The 5480-nt window shown below is 46.8% G+C and overlaps 1 pseudogene; it reads right to left on the reverse strand.

Annotated features, from left to right (window-relative positions):
* Positions 1–651: 651 nt before the first annotated feature.
* Positions 652–5200, reverse strand: LOC130367263 (zona pellucida sperm-binding protein 3-like; annotated as a pseudogene).
* Between the last annotated feature and the right edge of the window lie 280 nt (positions 5201–5480).

Raw genomic sequence — 5480 nt, forward strand, 5'->3', positions numbered from 1 at the left:
CTTGTAGAGACCATCACCCACCAAATGGTGTCTGTACATCTGCAACTACATTGTTATAGACTAAGGGTCCACCAGGATTCCCAGGTTCTAGAACATTAAGAATATCTATCCAAAAAATATCCAGCACAGGGAGCTCTGGGTGGAACTGGCAGGGTGGCAGCAACTAGTTTCACACACAAGGGCACTTCCTCTGGCCCTCGCAGGCCAGTGGAATTGCCCCCTGCCTGTTCCACCTCGAGCTCCCTGTGTACCTGTCTGTATGATGTACCACAAGCCCAATAAAGCCTGAATTTTTACCCCAAAAAGAGCCCTGGTGAGTGCACTCTTTTTTTACATCTCTGTATATTGATGCGATTTGCACTTCTACTTACCACTTCGAGATATTAGCACCTCCAGTGCGGACCTTTCGGCTAGTGTTACATTTGCCAAAACTGAATCGAACTGTCTTCATACAAGTATTAGTGGTGCCGGTCAAAACTCTTATGGCATCTAGTATTCTATACAGATCCATATTAACCATATACATGGGAATCTTATAACCATAGTGTCTTCAGCACTTTGTAGACCAGAAAATGCTCTTTTATAATATATACCCATCCATATGTTCCTCACCATGAACAAGACGAAGATTTATCAAAATATGTTTTATTTCTACACAGATTCTTTATCAGAAAATCTTCTCAGAAGACATTTCACAGCCACAGTAAGAGCCACGGCAACAACCACTGAAGTGACAGATCCCACGGCCACCAGCACCCACAGCTGTAGAGGTCCATGTCCTGCACTCATCCTGGAAGCTTGGGCAGTTCCTGCTCTGGACATCTGGTTAGGCTCAGCTCCGGTCACTAGAAGAAGAGGACCCAGTGTGGCTAGGACATGTTCCTCCACATGGGACCCTGTCAGATCAAAATACTAAGTTAAAGTTCCTGCAGTAAAGGCAATCCACGATGCAATCTAGAACACAAGCAACTAGTCCTTACTGAGCCAGAAAAACATTGCTAGAGATGGGCAAAGTAACAGTGATTCGATTCCTCACGAACTTCTCTGCAGTTGCTGACTATCCTGCACAAATTAGTTCAGCTTTCAGGTGCTCCGGTGGCTGGAGACTCTCCCCTAGAACTCTATCCACCTTTTCCAGCCACCGGAGCACCTGAAAGCTGAACCAATTTTATGCAAGATAAAGTCAAACTGCCGAGAAGTTTGTGACGAATCGAATTACTAACTTCGCTTATCTCTAGACATTGCCCTAGACCATTCCTGCCAACATTGGTGGTCACATACTGAATTACCATAAACACTATATGAAGATCAGCCACTAGTACTATTACAAACATTGATAGGACAGTGTATAATACTAGTGCTAGGAAAAGTCATGTGGAGGGCCATTCTGGACATGGCTTCTGAAATTATGTAACAGACATCTGACTTAAGGGCTCATAAGAGTACCGCAGATTCTCTCCCCCCCCCCCCCCTTTACTTTCTACGTCTTAATGGGGTACTCCATCCCCATGGCATAAGATGTCTGACCGCGGGGGTCCTGCTGCTGGTGACCCCTGCAATTTTGCATTCAGCACCTACCTTGGCGACCTCCGCGCCGCACTGCCAGCTCAGAATCTACTACTGTGTGACAACCACAAAGCTGGAGTATCATGATGACACGACTCCACCCCTGTGTGACATCATGCCCCCACGATGCAAGTCTATGGGAGTGGGCTTGACAGCCCTGTAGTAAAAGCAGATTTTGAGCTGGCGGCACACCACTCCCCAAGGTGGGTGGGTGCTGAATGAAAGATTGCGGGGGGTCCCCAGTGACAGGACCCCCGCAGTCAGACATCTTATCCCTATCCTTTGGATAGGGGATAAGATGTCACAGGGCCAGAGTACCCCTTTAATAGGGATCAAAGACTTGCAGAATATAATCCAGTACTCACCAACATCTCTTCTCCAAGGTCTTCTTTGCCTCCCAAGGGATGAGCCCCATGCTGATCTCTGGCCCACAGCTGTAGCGCAGTTCCTGGTGGTGCAGCACTGACAGATCCCACTTGGTCCTTCCACAGGTGACCAACTAGGAGAAAATCAGATATTGATCTGGTTTCTGATCTCAAACACTAATCTAAATGGACCCTGAACAGGTTCTGGCACAACAGCAGTGTGAACTTAGCCTTAACTGGGCGAGTAACCTGGGTCAAATGACCAGGTGTCTATTTTGCCTTACCTGCTGGATTCCTTGTTGTAGGAGCAGGCCTTGTTCACTGGGTCAGGGGTCTGGTTGATGGCAGCAGCTCTCAGGGAACAGGTGATATAGATCTAGAATAATAACCAACTTTATTGCAAGACAAAAATGCTCTTATAACCATGTACTGTTTGTTTCACCAGGCTCTTTGTTGGGCAATTGTAGGTCAAGTGTATACTTTGTGGAAGTCACAGGAAAAGTGGAGAGTTTAGATGGTAACAGAGGTTGCCAAGATGGTGAAGTTTTGGTGAAAGGTTCTTACCAGAGAGGCAGCATTGTTGGTGAACCTGAAGGCATCCACCATGAAGCGAAGCTTGTCTGCTTGGGGTCTTGGAGAAACAAAGACTGAAGAGGAATCTTCTTCCGTCCCATCCACCAAGCACCTGTAGAACAGATTAGTTGTAGACAATAGACTGAAGACATGTACAGTATTGATGGTAGTAACTCACCCATAGTTAGAGATGATCTCATAGCGAGGAGTGGAGGCCAAATCTGGGGTAATGGTGGCCACACAACTGTCCACAAACAGGATCATTGGGGCATGGTTCTGGGTCTCCAGAGAGGCTTCTATGTAGAACATGTCACCAAGCTGGAAGACCAGGGATGGACGGAGCGCTCCAGTCCGCTGAAGAGAAGATACTGGAGTATTATAATAAGCCAAGAGACTTTGAACCACTCTAGATGAGGAAAACTTTACCAGTCATGAGACGCAAGGAGAAGGCCAGCCGCTCTTCTGAGGTCACCGTGGTGCTGAATGGAATCCATGTTGGCTTGATGGAGTTACTGCTCACATTACCGTGTCTAGACAAGAAAGATTTAAGAATAGACTAGAGAGAACCTTCAGCCTGTTCCAATATGCATTCACTATATTTTTTCCCCCCCTTCCACTCAACTACTGGACCACCCCCCACCGACAGACTCCAAGTGAATAGGGTCCATCAGGACCTGGCAGAGTCCATTGTTCTGACCCGTTTCAGGATAGAAGTCAACGTCAGTGTGACCTTAGCCTTATAGAGCTGTGAGATGTTATCCCAGAGAACATTCACCCATGCTAATTTTATAGTAGTCATCTGGGCAGTCCTACTATAGACAGTCATTTATACATGTGCAAATAGAACTGCCAGTCGCCGTAGGACCATCCACATGATCACCTGGCCCAGAAAGAAAAGATTTACATGGGTAAATGCAGAAAAAAAACTAAACTAGTATATCAATCTGCTGGCTCCTCCTGCTCTAACAGAACTTGTAGTAAAGTCCGCAGTGTATAAGACCACAAATACCCATTGGATCAGTACAATGCCAATAGACCAGCACTGGATAACATGCCAGACAACCAACCCTGGCATACATGTCAGATCTTCATGGAAAGCAATGGGGAGACTTACCAAAGGGTGTCTGGTAAGGGATGTCAGACTATTGTAATAAACCCTTTCTATATAACATCTCACTAAATTAAAGGGGTACTCCGCTGCACAGTTTGGAACAAACTGTTCTGAACACTCGAGCCGGCAGCTCATGACATCATAGCCTTGCCTCCTCATGATGACATGCCCCACCCCCTCAATGCAAGTCTATGGGAGGGTGTGTGACAACTGTCATGCCCCTCCCATAGATTTGCATTGAGGGGGCAGGGCTATGACATCACGAGCTCCCAGCACCGGCATTGAGAACAGTTTGCTCCAAACTGAGCAGCGGAGTACCCTTTTAAGCTGCTCAAAAAAAAAAAAATAATAATATTAAAATAAGTCATTTACCAGACCACCTGCCCCAGTATAGACTCACCTTGGGTACAAACACTGAATGGGAACCACAGCAGAGTTGGACCTGATGATGGGCACATTGCTGGAGGTGGTGGGGGTGTAGCGTAGGGCAGAGTTGTAGATCAGAAAGTCTGGAGTCATCTTGGGGAGAAGATTAAAACAAACATTAGTAATTTGGTTCATACTCTGAGGAACAAGCAAGAAAAACCCATTTAGTCCAAAAGCCGCTTATAGCTTTGTACAACATTGTGACAGCTCCATAGGCTTTCTAGCTGCAGATAAGAGGCCAACGCAGATCTACATATGTAGAACCGTCAAATTTAAAGTGACAATAAAGGCTTACTAAAACCTTAGGACACACTTTTTAAAGCCACCTGCAGGTGTAGCAGTGTTGTGCACTATAGCTAAGAAAAGTTACTACATCACGTGACTGCAGATACCCAACAGCACTAGGGAGGTCTGACAATAGAAAGAAGTCAGATGGCACAACATCTTGCCTAAGAGCAACTCTACACCTAGGACACGACCCAAGTCACATCCCATCATACCCTACAGGTCTACATACCCCAACAATACCGAAGAGCAGAGACTATAAAGAAGAAATCTGATATTCTCCAGCAATCACTCACCTCTAAGATGTTCCCACAGTCTTGAAGGTCATTTTGGAAAACCACAACAGGATCTGTAGTCTGAGCTCCAGGGGGGCAGGAACCCAAGGACAGGTCTGAGGGCTTCACCAGCTTCCCATTCCCATAGAAGTCTCTCTTCACAGTCACCACCATGCTGTCCTCATTACACTGCACACTGATAGGGGAGGAGGAGGATTGTGGGGGAAGCTGTCGGGACTGGTAGTCTGCGCCAAGACTCCTGGAGCCCCATCCGTACACAGACTGAACACCTCTTGGAGACCCAAACCCAGAGACTGACTGAGCCCAGGGATTGGATCTAGAAGAACCTAATCCAGAGGCAGATTGTCCAAGTCTTCTAGGAGATCCCCATTCAGGCTGGTTACTTCTCCAAGTGTTGGACTGGCGCCGGTGTCTACCCAAGGCACTGCTAAAGCCTGATCCATAGAGCAGAACCACTAAGAGACAACTCCACCTGATCCACAGCTCCATCCTGACTACAGGACAAGTCACATGAGGAGAGGGTGGAGGGAGCTGAGCTTTATACCCTCCCCCATCACACCAACACCGCCCCACCTGATGCCTTATTACACTCAGCTGGACCTTCACCATTACTTCTCGGGGGATGGAGATTTATCAAAACCTTCGCAGAGGAAAAGTTTCCCATAGCAACCAATCAGATCACTTCTTTCATTTTTAACAAGGCCTCTGTAATATGAAAGAAGTGATCTGGTTGGTTGCTATGGGCAACTGGGCAACTTTTCCCCTGCACAGGTTTTGATAAATCTCCCCCAGGCTGTGTACACATTGGGGGAGAGATATTTTCGTATGTATGTGTGCGCAGTCACTTCACAGTGGGTT

The sequence above is a fragment of the Hyla sarda genome, chromosome 4 (genome assembly GCF_029499605.1).
Source record: "Hyla sarda isolate aHylSar1 chromosome 4, aHylSar1.hap1, whole genome shotgun sequence".
NCBI classification, from domain to species: Eukaryota; Metazoa; Chordata; class Amphibia; order Anura; family Hylidae; genus Hyla; species Hyla sarda.